This window comes from Polypterus senegalus, chromosome 13, assembly GCF_016835505.1.
Source record: "Polypterus senegalus isolate Bchr_013 chromosome 13, ASM1683550v1, whole genome shotgun sequence".
Classification (NCBI taxonomy): Eukaryota; Metazoa; Chordata; class Cladistia; order Polypteriformes; family Polypteridae; genus Polypterus; species Polypterus senegalus.
Window position 1 is genome coordinate 142284037 of NC_053166.1, and position 19148 is coordinate 142303184.

At 39.8% G+C, this 19148-nt stretch overlaps 1 long non-coding RNA gene across 2 annotated transcripts in view; it reads left to right on the forward strand.

Moving 5' to 3' along the window:
• Positions 1 to 19148, forward strand: part of LOC120542492 — a 132278-nt gene that overhangs the window by 90992 nt on the left and 22138 nt on the right. Inside the window, exon 8 of one of the 2 annotated variants that reach the window (XR_005636189.1) lies at positions 2758 to 2853. The exons of the other annotated variant lie outside the window; for it this stretch is intronic. This is a non-coding gene — a long non-coding RNA (uncharacterized LOC120542492). The remainder of the gene's footprint in view (positions 1 to 2757; positions 2854 to 19148) is intronic. 2 annotated transcript variants of the gene reach the window in all.

The window sequence follows — 19148 nt, forward strand, 5'->3', positions numbered from 1 at the left end:
AAAATATTGGAGATGCACTCATCTGAGCACTTAAGAGCAGGAATGAAATATCATTTATTAAAAAAAAACTAGAGGCAGTCATTTTTTAAAATTTATATAATTCATCTTACTTTGAGTCCCAGTATAAGGCGTTTACAAATCAAAGATAATACAGTTAGGTCCATAAATATTTGGACAGAGACAACTTTTATTTAATTTTGGTTCTGTACATTACCACAATGAATTTTAAATGAAACAACTCAGATTCAGTTGAAGTGCAGACTTTCAGCTTTAATTCAGTGGGGTGAACAAAACGATTGCATAAAATGTGAGGCAACTAAAGCATTTTTAACACAATCCCTTCATTTCAGGGGCTCAAAAGTAATTGGACAAATTAAATAACTGGAAATAAAATGTTCATTTCTAATACTTGGTTGAAAACCCTTTGCTGGCAATGACAGCCTGAAGTCTTGAACTCATGGACATCACCAGATGCTGGGTTTCCTCCTTTTTAATGCTCTGCCAGGCCTTTACTGCAGCGGCTTTCAGTTGCTGTTTGTTTGTGGGCCTTTCTGTCTGAAGTTTAGTCCTCAACAAGTGAAATGCCTGCTCAGTTGTGTTAAGATCAGGTGACTGACTTGGCCATTCAAGAATTTTCCAATTCTTTGCTTTAATAAACTCCTGGGTTGCTTTGGCTGTATGTTTTGGGTCATTGTCCATCTGTATCATGAAACGCCCACCTCCCAATCAATTTGACGTCATGTAGCTGGATTTGAGCAGACAATGTGTCTCTGAACACCTCAGAATTCATTCGGCTGCTTCTGTCCTGTGTCACATCATCAATAAACACTAGTGTCCCAGTGCCACTGGCAGCCATGCACGCCCAAGCCATCACACTACCTGACTCCACCGTGTTTTACAGATGATGTGCTATGCTTTGGATAATGAGCTGTTCTACGCCTTCTCCATTCTTTTTTCTTGCCATCGTTCTGGTGGAGGTTGATCTTGGTTTCTTCTGTCCAAAGAATGTTTTTCCAGAACTGTGCTGGCTTTTTTAGATGTTCTTTAGCAAAGTCCAATCTAGCCTTTCTATTCTTGAGGCTTATGAGTGACTTGCACCTTGCAGTGCACCCTCTCTATTTACTTTCATGCAGTCTTCTCTTTATGGTAGACTTGGATATCGATACGCCGACCCCCTGGAGAGTGTTGTTCACTTGGTTGGCTGTTCTGAAGGGGTTTCTCTTCACCATGGAAATGATTCTGCGATCATCCACCACTGTTGTCTTCCGTGGACGTCCAGATCTTTTGGCGTTGCTGAGTTCACCAGTGCTTGCTTTCTTTCTCAGGATGTACCAAACTGTAGATTTTGCCACTCGTATTATTGTAGCAATTTCTCGGATGGGTTTTTTCTGTTTTTGCAGCTTAAGGATGGCTTCTTTCACCTGCATGGAGAGCTCCTTTGACCGCATGTTGTCTGTTCACAGCAAAATCTTCCACATGCAAGCACCACACCTCAAATCAACTCCAGGCCTTTTATCTGCTTAATTGATAAGACACAACAACAGACTTGAACACACCTGCCCATGAAATAGTCTTTGAGTCAATTGTCCAATTGCTTTTGAGCCCCTGAAATGAAGGGATTGTGTTAAAAAAATGCTTTAGTTGCCTCACATTTTTATGCAATCTTTATGTTCAACCCACTGAATTAAAGCTGAAAGTCTGCACTTCAACTGCAATTGAGTTGTTTCATTTAAAATTCATTGTGGTAATGTACAGAACCAAAATTAAATAAAAGTTGTCTCTATCCAAATATTTATGGACCTAACTGTACATTATAAATGAACATGAAATTGACATATGCTATCCACAAAGCTAGCTGAGCTCTGCCTAACTGTAAACTTATCACATTTCAAACTGCAATAAAAAAATTGAACATATTTTAACAAAAAATAAGTACTTTACAGCTAGTTGAGACTACCATTGATTTATTGGCCTGTCTATTGTCTGCATTAGAACAGACAGTGCCATTGCAGTTAGTTTCCACTTTGGGTGCGTTCCATAAAACCTCATGAGCCACAGCATTATGACCATATGCCTAATGTACCGTGTGTTGCCAAAACAGCTCCAATCTGATGAGTCACGGACTCTACAAGACCTCTGAAGGTGTTCTGTGGTATCTAGCATCAGAATATTATCAGCAGATCCTCTAACCCCTGTAAATTGAAAGGTAGAACTGCTATAGTATGGTGTTTTTTCAGTACATCTCGTAAATGCTCAAATGGATTAAGATCTGCAGAATTTGGAGACCAGCGTCACATTTTGAACTCTTCATCACGCACAAATTTGTTCTATACTTCCACTATTGTTGGTCTGTTCCAGATGGGAAAGCCTTTGTTGACCTTTTGCATTAATGAATCTTGGCCGCCCAGCCCCCTGTTGGCAGTTTATAGATCTTCCCTCCTTGGACCACTGTTGATAGGTACTCACCATGGATAATCATGAACACCCCACAAGCCTTGTTGTTTCAGAAATTCTCTGCCCCAGTCATCTGGCCATATCAAATTCTCTCTTCTTAATGTCACTCATATCTTTCCACCAGCCCATACCTTCTACAGTACATTCAATGCACCAACTTGAAGGGCCTAATGTCAGCTTACTGTCTAATACCACTGACCATGAGTTGAAGAGTCGTTACAAGATAGTCAATATTATTTCATATGGTTGTGTCCGTAATATTTTGGGTCATATGAACTTCCTCTGGTTTTCTTTCTTTCATAGAACCAGATGCAGTATCCATGCAGGCTGAAAAGAAGATTTGACATTTTCTACTGTGAGGCTACATGTGTGGCTGCAAACACCCATTCAAAATGAGAAGTATTAATGTCATTTAGTAACTTAAGCAAATGAATGAGCAGATGAATGGAGGGATTAGGTTAGAGGAGGAAGTTCATGGATGATTGGGTAGATGGATGCGATAGAGAACTAGGTGGTTGATAATGCTTAAATGAATCCACAGATAATGACATGAATGGCATCCAGAATGGCAGGAGGGAGGTAAAGGATGTTTGTGGTGGTGATCGAAGGATGAATAAATGCAAGGGTGGATAATGAGTATTTAGAATTAAAGGGTGGCTTGATGTGTTGGTGAAAGGGATGATTTAGTAGTTTTCAGAGATAGTTAAGTGGCTGTTTGGGAGGAAGGGATGATGCTGTTATGGAAGAATATCTGATCATGAAGGAGAATGATATCAAATTAAGTTGAATAGAAAGTTAATAGTAGGAATAAAATTGTTTGTCACATAATAAATCATGCACAGTGTGAATACCAATTTACATTTCTTCCAGGTGACTCCACAAATGAGTTGTGACATGTTTATGCCTAACATGATCTGACATCAAATTTATTCAGTGCTTAGCAGTGCAGCATCTGTGATCCAACACCCTGGGTTTTAATCCCATGCCCAGTGATTAACTGTGTGTAGTTTGCATGGATGTGTGTTTTTTTCTTTGTGTGGTCTGTTTTTTTTTTTTTCCTATATCCCCAAAGATAATGCCAAGTGGTGGCTCTGTGGCTAAGGACCTGTGCTGTTGAAGGTTGCCCGGTTAAATCCCATTAGTGCCAGAAGGGATCCTACTCTGTAGGGCCCTTAAACAAGGCCTTTAACCTGAATATTGCTGTACAATGGCTGATCCTGCTCTCTAACCTCCAAAGGTCATGCAAACAAATGTGCCCATTAGGTTAACTGGTAATTCTAAATTGGTCCAGTGTGAGAGTGAGTTTGTTTCTGAGTGTACCCTGCAACTGGATGGCATCCTGTATAGGTTGCTTTGTCACCTGACAAGCCTGGCTTGCAGTATTTGAGACCGATAATGATATATTATGAACTTATTGTACATGATAGCACACTTTTTTGTAACCATTCTAATGATCCCAAAAATTGAATACAGAAACTCATTTTCAAGCCCAGGAAAGAACATTTTGCAGGCCTCTCCTACCCAGGTACACACCAGCCAACCAGACAGTGTATCCTGGGACTGTGGTAGAAAATCCACATTGGATACTGTGGTAATGTGCTACATCATCAATCTAAAGACTACAACTCAGAAGTGATCTTGGTACAAAGGTATTTTGAACTTTCCTGGGCCAGGCAGTAGTGTGGTCTTGATGATGCAATGAGAAACAACTTCTAACCAATGAGTACAGGGGTTCAATTGACAAGACAAAGAAAAGATGTGAGATGTAGAGTGGATTATGGAGAAGGTGAGCAGGGAAGAATCTTTGGGTCAGTGGACAAGACACCCTACAGGATTTCATAGGAACCTTTTGTTGTCTAGATGGGTCCTGAAGCCTTAGTTTATGTTATTTTACCATCTCATATTCTTTAAGATTTACCCTATCATAGTCATTACTTTGTCAATACATTTCCTTTTGTTGTTACTTTAGGATCATTTGGACTTGGGGTCAGCTCTCGTGCATCCCCTAAAGTCCACACTGTGTAATGACAGGCAGACATTGAGCAATCTCAGCTTGAATTAATAGCACTCGTCTTTCAGTGGGAGCAAGAATGTCAAAAATGGGAAACAGTCTTTACTTCTAAATGAAGAGACCGATAATAGAAATCATGTTTTCTGCCAAACAAGCATACAGCTAATCATGGGATGAAATTGATATCACATGCAAGTAAGAATTTCATTGTACTGTGTACATGTGATAATAATAACCGTATAAACCTGTAAGACATGTTCGGCCATGCTCACTCATTAACAATTCAGCATGCCCTATTATGGGCATACTGGCTAATGGCTCAGGAAATATATTGTGTGTTACCGGCTGCTGTTTAGCTTACACCTGGTTCCTCTTATGTTGTTATTTGTTGTTAAAAAAGCACAGCTGCTTAAGAGGTTCCTGTTCATTACAATCAAAAAGCTATCCAAATTAAAAAGTGCATAAATACTTTGTATTTTGAATGATTCAAATTATCGTCTGATCAGTTAATCCATTAGCAGTCCATAAAGTCACAAATTATGCAGTTAACTACTTTCACAAGTAATTGATAAATCTATCCATTTTCTGTATTATACTTTATCACAGGGAGCTGGTGAGGACAGAGTGGCATTGGCCACAGTACCCAAAGCAGCCCTGGAGAGGGCACCAGTCCATTTCAGAGCACACTCACCCAACTCACACACAGCAGACCTTTTACTTGAATAAATGGGGTTGGACATTTTTCTTTTATGTTATATTACAGTTTAATATGCTGTTTATCAAACTAATGCTATGTTGGATTGTAGACTGTAAGGTGGGTGATATTGAGTTGTGTGGGGACAACCCTGCGATTTTTATGTAATTACTTAAGAAATTCAATATGTTATTAGTTAGTCAGTTGCTAATAACTGCATCCATTTCTGATCCTCAATTTTCAGGATTGTGATTAATTGTAGTCTGTTCAAACAGGATTGTGAGCAAGGCAGAAACCCAGGCAGGCAGCAGCTGTTATTATTATTTTATTTTTGCATCTGTTTATCATGTAAGGTGACTTGCAAATATAAAGTATTTCAGTATGATTGATACAAAAGTACAAAGTTCATTGGAGGTGATGAGCAAAGTGATTTACGCAAAATTGAATTTGCAATGAAATGCAAAAAAAAAAATTACAAAACAAACAGTAATCTGTGACCAGCAAACTTTGACTACTGACACAGAAAATAATGTGGTTCTGTTAATTCTACTTGTGTCTGCCTCTCATTTAGTGGTTAAATAAAGTTCTCTAGTGAAATATGCTCAGTACGTTTGTCCATAGGGCTAGAAAAGGATCAGGTTAAAGTGTTGTGTGTATTCCTGCAGAGAAAACAAATAATGTGCACGATGATGTGTTTTGGTGCTATGCAGCATTTTAAAAAACACACTGCAGTCATCCATGATGATATAAACAAGAGCCATTAAATATAATTGATTTTACTTGTGTGCTGCAGATTACCTGAATTCCACAGCTCGGGAAAAATTGTAGGTAAACACAAAAGTGTACAAGGCTTTAGGGAGCAATGTTTCTTGTGTTTCATCCAAATAAAAAAACAAATCTCTTCAGTGATTTTACAGTATTGGATCTGGAACTAGCTTTAGTGTCAATGCTTTTGTGTAGTACTACATCCACATCTACTACTCGGCATCGAGAGGAGTCAGATGAGGTGGCTCAGGCATCTGATCAGGATGCCTCCTGGACGCCTCCCTGGTGAGGTGTTCCGGGCACGTCCAACCGGGAGGAGGCCTCTGGGATAACCCAGGACACGCTGGAGGGACTATGTCTCCCGGCTGGCCTGGGAACGCCTTGGGATTCTCCCGGAAGAGTTAAAAGAAGTGGCCAGGGAGAAGGAAGTATGGGCCTCTCTGCTCAAGCTGCTACCCAACCTCGGATAAGCGGAAGAGGATGAATGGATGGACTACAGTTGGTTATAATTCATGATTTTTTAGAATTCAAGGAAAAACAAAGTTTTTGGTTGATTGGGTCAACAACAACAACATTTATTTATATAGCACATTTTCATACAAACAGTAACTCAAAGTGCTTTACATAATAAAGAATAGAAAAATAAAAGACACAATAAGAAAACAAAATAAGTGAACATTAATTAACATAGAATAAGAGTAAAGTCCAATGGCCAGGGTGGACAGAAAAAACAAAAAAAAAACTCCAGACGGCTGGAGAAAAAAAAAAATCTGCAGGGATTCCAGACCATTAGACTGCCCAGTCCCCTCTGGGCATTCTACCAAACATAAATGAAACAGTCCTCTTTGGATTTAGGGTTCTCACGGAAGGACTTGATGATGATGGTCACGTGGACTTCTGCCTTTTAATCCATCCATCATTGTTGGAGCAACATGAAGCTTTGAGTAGGTGGAGGTGGCGCAGGCCACCACCACAAAGAAACCGGAAAAAGAAACAGAAAAAGAGAGTAGGGGTCAGTACCGATTTTAGAGCCACCATGAGTAGTTATTATGAGGAAATTGAACATACAGAGTATCAGGATTAAGTTAAATGGAAGTTATAAAAAGGCCATGTTAAAGTAATGTGTTTTCAGCAGTTTTTTAAAGTGCTCTACCGTATTAGCCTGGCGAATTCCTATTGGCAGGCTATTCCAGATTTTAGGTGCATAACAGCAGAAGGCATTGGAATTCTAAGGAGACACTCATTTGAAGATCTGAGGTTATGATTTGGAATATAAGGTGTCAGACATTCCGATATATAAGATGGGGCGAGATTATTTAAGGCTTTATAAACCATAAGCAGAATTTTAAAGTCAATCCTGAATGACACAGGCAACCAGTGTAGTGACATCAAAACTGGAGTAATGTGTTCAGACTTTCTTTTCCTAGTTAATATGGATTCAGATATCTGGGAGGAGAGTAGAGGGTTAGAGAGTCTAATCTGTTCCAGTTTGCTTTGTTAAAAGGTGTCTTGAATATCAGTGGACGGGAAGTAGTTTGGATAATCTTTGGAAAATCTTTTCACAGCTGACAAGTGAGAACTGAGAAATATTGTTCAGTTTCAACACATCTGGAGGGGACAGGAAAAGTCAGCAGACAAGCTAAAGCAGAATGGAAGTTTCTCGTAGGGATCTGTGGAGAGACCTGAGTCTGGAGGCACTGAGAAGCAGAGGAGTGAAGGGAATTTTAATTAATTATGCTAGTTGGTTAATGTATAACTAGTTTATCTATAATTTAATTTGTTCACCCATCCTGTGATTTATGGAAGCTATTTTTTTTCCTTTACAGCAATGTAAGCAGTGTGATTTGACAAGCAACAATGAGTATGGGCAGGAGCCAAACATTGATAGGTTTCCAATCCAGCACTCAACACTCTCATGGATATATTCACACTCACATATGGTAGGAAAGCTTAGAATTATCATTTTACCTAACACACACACCATGGGGATGTGGGAGGAAACGAGAACATCCTGAGAAAATCAAAGCAGGGCTACAGACAAAGTGCACAAAAGACAGTGAGGAAGTCAGGGTTCAGAGCTAGGACCTTCAATCTGTGTGGCAGCAACAGCACCGCCATGCTGCACATTCATTCACATCCTAATTGATCAGCTAAATACATTGATTCATTTGAATTGATGAATACACACATGTCTCTCTGGTGCAAAAATTGGGTAATCGCACATTTAATGGTGACGTGGAGTTGGGCTGAATCCAATCAGAGTATGTTTGTAGTGACTTATTATTGTTATGCCACTAACATTTCTTCCATTGCAATCTCTTTTGGGGCAGTCCAGTTTTTACAATCTTTTCAAAATGCTAAATCAAAAATGTATGGCATTTTTCTATATAAGAATACATCCATCCATCCATTATCCAACCCGCTATATCCTAACTGCAGGGTCACGGGGGTCTGCTGGAGCCAATCCCAGCCAACACAGGGCACAAAGCAGGAAACAAACCCCGGGCAGGGCGCCAGCATTGACTCCTGAAATAATCTTACCTAATTAATTTTTCATCGAGTTTCAGCAGAATGAAGGTTTGATCACATCACATTTATGTCACAGTAACACTTTCAAATGATGTGTTGTAGTGAGATTTCACATTAGAGACAAGGAAGGAATCCCATGTGAACATTGTCAGAACATTCAGACACCATGTGGAATGCAACGTCTCTTTCATTTTCTTGGCTGGAACCCCTCCAGTCTGCCTAGGAGCAAAAAAAGGAGTGTATGGGATTTTATTTAATGGAAAATCAATGAAATGGTGCATAAGTGCCTTAGCAAACACCTGAAAACATTTTATCTTAGATGATAATTGGAAGAGTGTGGAACAATTTGTAAAATATTTTAGAGAAGCAAAGGGGATTGTGTTAAACACTACAAGTATTTGGTGAATTTGTTTAAATTAAAATAATTCTGTTTGTTCTAACAAAAAAGATGTTTCGATATAAGTAGTAATTACAATACAGTATTTTACTTTTTATCTTGTAAAATATCAGAACTAAAGTGTTTTTAAAGATCAGATAGTCTAACTTCCCTTTATCTTTGTTATTTATGCAAAGAATGGCGTGTAGGCATCTGTCACGTGAAATGAACTATCTGTCAGTAGCGCTGACATCGCAGATTGTTTTCACCACAAAAGTGACCACCAGCATTGGAGTGAATGCTGTTCTGTCTCATTTGTTGGCTTTGTTTTGCATGAAAAATAATATTTTGGCTCAGTAATTATTTTTTTGTATTAAAGATAGTAACCTGGAATAATAGATATATTATATCGTTTATATGGTCCCGTGGCCTGGAACCCCTGCAGATTTTATTTTTTCACTCCAGCCGTCTGGAGTTTTTTTTTTTTCTGTCCTCCCTGGCCATCGGACCTTACTCCGTTTCTATATTAATTAATGTTGTCTTATTTAAATTCTTACTTTGTCTTTTTTTTATCTTTTCTTCATCATGTAAAGAAAGCACTTTGAGCTACATTATGTGTATAAAAATAAATAGTGTTGTTGTTTTGTATTTTTTAAAACAGCACCACCTTGGTGACTCCGTATAACTGAAATGCTTATAGCAAAGAAAAGCATGCAACAATTGCAGGAACAGCGTCGCACACACGAGTTCATCACAGGACTGACACAAGATGGAAGATTTCTGGTTTATGAGGTCATGAGGCAGGTAGGGAAGGGTCCAGGCAGACGGGCATGGAAGTGACATCAGAGATGGAGTGGCTGTCAATCTTCCATTCTGCACAAGGAGGAAAAGGGTAAGTGGGTAAATTCCACCTCCAAAGTCCTTAATCTGTCTCCCATCAGCACAAGCGTGACATTGTCTACATATTCATTTAGGAGCTGACATAACTATTTTTATATACGGATATCCTGTTCAATATATCTGTTATATGTGCCACCCTGTATGGTGTCATGGGTATTATAGGGCTGCTGGCACCACAGACATCATCTACTAGGTGTAACTGGTATTGCTTTTGAAATCATGAGGGCTGGTTGGAGCCATGCATATTACAATTTACAGTTGATGGGTTGGTAAACTAAACATCATTTGGGAAAATCAGCTCATTAGGACTATTGCCTGATTTTTCTTATAGAAAGCGCCATAAAGTCAGTGCTATTGGAACTGCATAAAAATAGACTGTTGCCCATTTTAAGTTGAAGTTGGAAATGGGAGCGTTTTAATTACACCTTGTGGTAAAGCTACCTCCCAGGTCTTGTTCTTTGTACTCGTGCTGCGTCCTGTGTGAGTGTGAAGTGAAATCCCTTTACTTGGAATTGACCTTTAAAAGGTGGCCATTGTGGTCATGCAGTGGTCAGTGCTGCTGCTGTCTCGTAGTTCCACTGTCCTTGGTTTAAATCTCATGCCTAGTCATTGTCTAGGCTCCATGCTGGAGTATGTTTTCCTCCCATATCCTCCAGGATGTGTGCATTATATTAAATGGCAATTCTGCACTGGCCCGGTTTAAGTCCTGGAATAAATGAGGGTCCTGTGAGGGGTTGGGTTTCTCTTTTGGTAAACTCCCCCAGCTGTGAATTGGATTTAGCAGACTCAGAAATGTTATGTTGCTTTAAAGCGTATTGCCTGTTTTCCAGACTTCAGTATTTAAAATATGGCCCCGTAACGGTTAGATGGTTTTAGAAGATTTTCATTACATTTTAACCCCTGTTGTTGAGTCATTCTCAGTAACGCTGAGCAAGCCCCTTTAACTTTTATCTCCCCTATTATAGAAATGCAGAAACAATTGTAATGTGCCCTTGTGATTTGAAAGTCAATTAAACGACACAATTAATTTTAGCATCTTTTCATAGTGAATACCATCCAAGGTGCTACAGTACATCTATCTAACAATACAACATGCATTTTTTACAACTGGTTGACAGGCAGGTAAACCAAATGGCTGTGGGGACTGAACTGGTTGAATTCTTTAGTCACTAGTTAATCTAAATCAAAGGTACTCAATTATAGATACTGGAAGTCCACAGTGGCTGCAAGTTTTGTAAATAGAAGCCAGGCCTAACAGATAATGAAACTTGGTATTTAATTATATGGCTTGTTAGTGCTTTCATTCTTCCAAGACAGAAACTATATTCTTTGTTTTCTAAGAACTTTATCCAAATGTTTTGCGGTCCTTCCCTTTGCTCTCATTTATTTCAAAGCATTCTATTGACACAGATATTTCAAGATGTATTTACACAGGTTTAAATGGAAGCATGTTAGCTGCTGGTTCCTATGCCATTTACACCCCATTATTAACTGATGGCTGGATAACACAACAGGCAACAATTAAAAGCAGCAGTTTAAAACTAAAATAGGCAATTACGTGTTCTCTGTTGCACCAGGCAAGTTAACTAAATCTAAGCCCAAAATGACACATTACATTAGTAAACAATCAGATTCTAACTAAGAAACTGCTTAAAGTGAAAAACGTCAAGTGCTGTGAACCTCTAGAACCGTAACTGAACACTGCCAAACACATTTGTAGAGTATGCAGGTCGTTAAGATGTGATATTAAAAGTGCTTAAAACCCATGCTGTGCATGCAGAGAGCTTTGTTGTGCTGTTCAACTTGAAAGGCTCTTTTTTAAATCAAGAGATTTCGTATGCTTTCCTCTTCTGTGCTGCTGACTTCTCATTCAACCAGTGCTTGCAGGAATGGCAGGTAAGTGTGAGTTTATAAAATCAGGTGGATTTGTATTTCGAAAAAGTAAAGCAACAGTTTTAGAAGAATGCAGACAGCATTTCTTTTCTATCCAGGCTTAAAAAAGATGTTACCGTTTGCTCACTTATGGTGTAAACGTGTGGAGGACAAAACTGTATTTGGTAACCACAGGCCTTAGCGGCATCTCTCGTATTGGTTTCTTTAAGCCATGCTGTAACTAGCCGAGAACAATCAGGCATTTTGCTTTGCTCTTCATTTTTAACACCCAGATAGAGTGTAATGAATGCTTTTTACTTCTAGTGCACTCTTGATTACCTCTCGTTCTTTGACTGGGTTCTTTACATCTCTGCTCTGTTTATTATAATGGAATTGGCAGCGATAATGAAGTTGCTAGACTGGAGTCTGTTGATCCCTTTTAAGTGATTAATGTCCTTTTCTCATGTTTGTGTGGTTTTTTTTTTTGTTTACTGGCATATTGATTATTAAAATGTGACCCTTGTGATATGGACGCTGTATAGTGCCCGACCTGACACAGACTGACACCAGAGCAACGTATAAAAACACTGACACCTTTGTTTTTCTTCGGCTGGAGGGCACGTCTTCCCTGTGTACCCCCCCAGCCAGAACACAGTCCCAAACCACAGTACAGTACTGACTTCTTCTCTCACCATCACTCCTCCTCAGCAAGCTTTGCCCTTCACTCCCGACTCTGGCCGCTGAGTGCTGGTCGCTGGCTCCCTTTTATCAGGCACCCGGAAGTACTCCAGGTTGATTGCTGACATCTGGCTGTACTTCCGGGTACGGCGAAACCAGTGCCCAAAAGGGGCCAGCCGCTCCTGTTGCAGCACCCCCTGTCGGCACCTGTCTAACCCCACAGAGCTGCAGAGAACTCCAACCCCCATGAAGCCCTGGGGGAGTCCGAAGCACCAGGGGTGCTGCCATTTAGCATCCAGGGAAAGATACTGGCCTTCCCACCTTTGTCCCCCTAGCAGATGTGGTGAAAGGCGTCCTGGCCATCTGTCACACCCTGCATACCTTTTTTTAACTTATGCATGTGGGGGCTAAAATTGCTCTACCCACACACAATAATAATCCTCACTTTGGTAAGAAAGTCAGTAGAAATCTAAGCAGTAATAATTAGAAGGATGGCACTTTATTCTTATTCCTATTTATAAAACCACATGCTGTATTTTGTCAGCTGCAGGTCTGACTCAAGTTACTAAAGTTCGTCTGAAAACCAAATGGCACTTAAAATCCTGAGAACTGAACTTGCACCCAGTGTGGCTTGTTGGGTGTTGGTGTTTGCCGGACACTAGGAGACACTGATATCAAAGTGCCTAGCTCAGTATTTTAAAGTAACTTAAGTTAACCAGTACAGTGGTTTAAGTCAAATTTGACACAGTTTTGAGTTTGAAATGAAGAAAAGCTCCCTAAATTTCATCTGTGCAGGTTTTCCTACATTTCCCAAATTCACAAACAGTAAAATAAAAAAATAAACATCCAATAATTTGTACAGCTCCTAAAAATATTTACCTTACCATGTCACATGGGTCAGTTTTTCCCCACAATTGACTTGGATTTTCCACTAGGGCAGCACGGTGGCGCAGTGGGTAGCAGTTAAGAGACCCAGGTTCACTTCCTGGGTCCTCCCTGCATGGAGTTTGCATGTTCTCCCCGTGTCTGCGTGGGTTTCCTCCCACAGTCCAAAGACATGCAGGTTAGGTGCATTGGCGATCCTAAATTGTCCCTAGTGTGTGTGTGTGTGTGCCCTGCAGTGGGCTGCCACCCTGCCCGGGGTTTGTTTCCTGCTTTGTGCCCTGTGTTGGCTGGGATTGGCTCCAGCAGACCCCCGTGACCCTGTAGTTAGGATATAACGGGTTGGATTATGGATGGATGGATGGATTTTCCACTGTGCTCAGAGTTGTTTGTATGTTCACAACCATAAAAACATCATACATGTCATCTTTTCAGCTGTGCATTTTAAATGCTACTATGTCTTTTGTGTCAGTTCTGACCCACCATATACTTCAGTAGATTTTAATCTCTATTCAGTGTACTTGTTCACAACCCACAAAAACATCCTAATTGTCATCTGTGCAAAAACTTGCAATCATCAGTATACAGGTTAAGATGGCAAATCATTATAAAATAGCTTTGGGCTGAAAAATCTGACATCCAGCACATTTTAAAAGGGGTGTGAGAATCAGGTCAAAAAAGACTTGTAAGGCACAGCATTTAGTCAAGGGTAGATAGATAGATTGACACTTTATTAATCCCAAGGGAAAATTCACATAATCCAGCAGCAGTATACTGATACAAAAAGCAATATTAAATTAAAGAGTAATAAAAATGCATGTAAAAGCAGACAATAACTTTGAATAATGTTAGCATTTACTCCCCCGGGTGGAACCGAAGAGTCGCATAGTGTGGTGGAGGAACGATCTCCTCAGTCTGTCAGTGGAGCAGGACGGTGACAGCAGTCTGTCACTGAAGCTACTCCTCTGTCTGGAGATGATCCTGTTCAGTGGATGCAGTGGATTCTTCGTGATTGACAGGAGTTTGCTTAGTGCCCGTCGCTCTGCCACAGATGTTAAACTGTCCAACTTTACTCCTACAATAGAGCCTGCCTTCTTAACAAGTTTGTCCAGGCGTGAGGCGTCTTTCATCTTTATGCTGCCTCCCCAGCACACCACCGCGTAGAAGAGGGCACTCGTCACAACCGTCTGGTAGAACATCTGCAGCATCTTATTACAGATGTTGAAGGATGCCAACCTTCTCAGAAAGTATAGTCGGCTCTGACCTTTCTTACATAGAGCATCAGTATTGGCAGTCCAGTCCAGTTTGTCATCCAGCTGCACTCCCAGATATTTAAAGGTCTGCACCCTCTGCACACAGTCACCTCTGATGATCACAGGGTCCATGAGGGGCCTGGGCCTCCTAAAATCCACCACCAGCTCCTTGGTCTTGCTGGTGTTCAGGTGTAGTGGTTTGAGTCGCACCATTTAACAAAGTCTTTGATTAGCTTCCTATACTCCTCTTCCTGCCCACTCCTGATGCAGCCCACAATAGCAGTGTCATCAGCGAACATTTGCACGTGGCAGGCCTCCGAGTTGTATTGGAAGTCTGATGTATATAGATTGAACAGGACCGGAGAAAGTACAGTCCCCTGCGGTTGAAGTCATTGTAAGGATTAAACTAAATAACGGGGCATTTGTTGGGTGTTTAACCCTTTCACTGACTGGTTTGGTCAGTAGTGTAAAATTGCCTGATGTCCAGCCGACAAGGCAGCACCATATGCTGGCTTCAACATGAATAATGGGAGAGAGTGGTGACACACAATTGCTCATATGACTACAAACATAGAAGTAAAAGAGGCCACAAGCCAGCTGTTATTAGAATTACAGAGACTGGAAGTATTGTGGACTGAAGCAGATCCATTAAGGAAGAAAGTTTTTTATGTGGCTGAAGAGAGATTATTTGGGTTATGTGTAGGCCAAGTGGGTTGCAAACATCAGCAGGCCAAGAAATATCTGAACTTTTATTGGTACATTTCAAACCTTAACAGTAAAATGATTAGTATAATGTAGGATACAAAATAGAACATCATTCTGTTTTCATTTCCTTTGTCCTTGTTTTCTTGAATTACTTAGGCAGTGAATGAGATTAGGCCTGTCATCACTGCATTCAAAATCTCATTCTCCACTTGAAATGAATGTCACATCATGTGACATCTAGTCGGAAGGGATGTCATACTTGACGACTACAGTTTATGATGTCACCCCAGGATGAAGAGTAATTGTGGAGGATGCTAAATTACATCACTGTGTGATGACTTTCCAGTACAATTTCACATTTCTCAAGTGTCGCGAGTTTTCCCCTTTATCTGGCTGCTAATAACATAACATCTGACAGTGCTGGTGGCCATGCTAAGTGTTTACAGGTACAACAGGTTCAGCTGCAATTTGTTTTTCCTTTTTTTCATTCTGTTGTGGTATGTAAAACATTAGACAGACAACCCTTTCTAATGTTTGTGAGGACCAATGCACCCATATTCTTTATTCCTCGTTACTGCATTATATGCATTGTACTTATGGATGAGATCTCATTGGCTATCAGCACTCACTTGCGCAGAGCCCACTGCTATGACTTAGGACAAAAATCAAACCTCTTTAAGTTTGTCAGGGTGAGTCGCAGACTAATTGGGTCTGTCAAACTACACAACTGAGAGTCATGGGAGTGCATCAAGACTGCCTCAGACTCACTAAGGTTATGGAGATGAAGTCTACATCTAAAAATCGCAGGAAAAGTCATCTACTGTGACAGTGAACTACATCCTTAACTAGTTTAACCAAGTCAGAAAATCCTGGGCACTAATGATGTGAACATGGTATACAGTATGTGAAGGTGTTCACAATGTTTTGTGATAGACATATTGGAGGGACTGCCATTTTGACTAAGATGGAGGATTGTAAACCATTAAGGAATGAAGGAAAGGGCTGGAAGAAAGATAAAGCAAGACAAAGGCAGGCAGTGTGGTGTAGTGGTTAAGGCTTTGGACTTCAAACCCAGAGGTTGTTGGTTCAAATCTCACTACTAATGCTGTGTGACCATAAGCAAGGCATTTGACCTGCCTGTGCTCCAAATTAGAAAAGAAATGGAAACAGTTGTGTTGTAAATGTTGTAAGTTGCCTTGGATAAAGGCATCAAGTAAATGTAGAGAGAAAGAATTGTGTTTATTGACAGTGGAAGAAAACCTGTAAAGGTATATTTGTGAATTTGTTTGAACCTGGAACTGGTGCCTGTGCAGTTGTATCTTGTGGGTCCGAGGAGCCCCCTACAGTAATACCTTTACAGGTTATCTTCCACTGTCAACAAGCAAAATTATTTATCTCTCCTTCCTTCCTTCATTCCATAATTGGCTCTCAGCCGGGTAAGGGACTACTCTCCATCCATGTTGTGTTGCCAGTCCATCCAGCATGTTTGTCGCAATTTATTAGAAAGAGTGATGGACCAGGTGATGAAAAATTCCAAAAAGAAACAGACAGAATCATAGACATAGGACTATCAAAAATTAAAAGAAATCTAACAACCAAAAAAAAAAAGTACAGAAATAAGTACTCAAAAATAAGTTTATGCAAAGTTCCAAACCAGACTGATATGCTGTGGCCAGGGTTTCATCCATGTCTTGTGTGACTTTATTTATTTACTATCATAGTGAAACACCCATGTATTAAGTGGGCATAATGGTACAATGATACGTCCATCTGTTTCAATTGCAACATCCATTTGCAAACCTCTGTTCACTGGATATGCTTTATATCCCTCTTTCTTTGCGCTTCTTGTTGCTTTTCTTTGGCGGACGTTCCAGTCCTGTTGTACATGCCAGGCGACGTGATGCACAGATATATGACGCATGTTTTACTGTCTTACATGGACCACTTGCATTTGTTCCTTCTTGAGGACACCTGACTACATCTTATTATTTTTATGTAGAGATTTATTTAACTTTGTAAATTATTTTTGTAATTTGTTTCAAAAATGTTTTTTGTTTTCTTCCTTTTTGTATTTTATTGTTCTTTAATGTGTATTTTGTATGTTAATATATTTCAAGTACTGTACATATTACTAGTTATCTCCATCCATCCATTTTCCAACCCGCTGAATCCGAACACAAGGTCACGGGGGTCTGCTGGAGCCAATCCCAGGGCACAAGGCAGGAACCAATCCGGGCAGGGTTCCAACCCACCGCAGGACACACACAAACACACCCACATACCAAGCACACACTAGGGCCAATTTAGAATCACCAATCCACCTAACCTGCATGTCTTTGGACTGTGGGAGGAAACCCACGCAGACACGGGGAGAACATGCAAACTCCACGTAGGGAGGACCCGGGAAGTGAACCTGGATCTCCTAACTGCAAGGCAGCATCGCTACCACTGCGCCACCGTGCTGCCCTACTAGTTATCTTATTCTGTTATTTATTTTCCATGTGATCTTTATGTTTAGCCAAAGGGGGGAGGTCCTACATTTCACTGGAGCCTTGAGGCCTAGTTTTTAGTTGAAGCATTTTTTGAGTTCTCCTGTTACACCTTGTGCACAAAATATAGGGTCAAAGATGAATGCTTTAGTTTTTTTTAAATGTAGAAGAAATCATATTCAGTGGATTTTAAGCCTTGAGTGTCTCAAAGTTACTTCCAGCTTGGCAGGCTGTGCTTAATTTTATTCCTTTCTTCCATGTCAAAAGTGTTTCTTAGTCAAGATGATCAAGATGATGATCACTCTCATACTCAGTAGAATCCACTCACCTTGTGACTCTAGAAGCACCATCCATTTCTGACGGAAGCTGGTTTCCCATAGTGGACTCCATAGAACAGCATGGCTAAAATGTGAGAATGTTTTTGTTAGCTTTAGGCACATTCAAAAGTGTCCTCTCTTATGACCGGGGATAGTTGTTTTATTTTTCTCTACAATAATGTATTTTCCTGCTTTTCTCTGACTGTTTATAATATGTAGAATTTATTTCTATGATTAGTTTTTTAGATTGAGGGCATTTTCTGTAACCTAAAATTATTTTGTGTCTTGTTTTTTAATGGAACCACCATTTTGTGACAGATTTGAGTACAGTCTCTACTCCGGTTGCTACCAAGTGACAACCATGACTTGCGTTATGTGATGTCACCATTGAGACAGTAGAATGTGTCTGGGTAAACCAAACTAAACTTCTTGAAGTGTAGTATAGTAATGTGTGTGTAGGGTTTGTAAGACTTATACTGTATATTGGTTGACTTTTGGATCTTGTACTTCAGTTAGGATCATTACCAAAGCTGAAGTAAAACGTTAAAAAAAGTTTTTGACTTTTTTTGGATTATATCCATCTCCTGGTCCAGTTTTATGATTCCTTCCTGCCGTTTTTCTCTTGTGAGGCTTTAATTGCACATATGGTCACTATTAAGTTAGTAGATTCCACATTCCAAAATTATGTTTATTTCCATTGTAATTTAAATAGTGTATTTTAACTGTTTATTACTATCTTATTTTTCCCAAGAAATCAAATTGGATTTTACTTTGAAAAACTGCTGGAAATTCCTGGCATATTAATATTTACCAGTACTGTCAGGATTGTGCTAATGATGTTATGTTTTTGTATTTTAAATGAATACTTCACTCAAAAAAAAATTTTTTTTATGTTACTTACCCATGTACTGTGTAGTGATGGCTGAGACATATTTTTAGTCTCATGTTTTCATAGACAATGGAGAGAAAAATCTGGTATAGTACAAGCTGATAGTGATCAATGCTGTACAACAGTAAATGATGTGAAAAAACATTCTTGAAAAAAAAATCTCACATTACTTGTGCAGCATAAGCGACATGTCAGATATCCAGTTGTATAATCAAAACACAAAGTACGAATCACGTGGTTTTTTGCTAAAATAGTCTGAAGATCAGGGCATGTCATAAATAGGAAGCTAAAGCCACATGGGACTGCTGACTTTTTGAATTGAAAACTCGCCTCT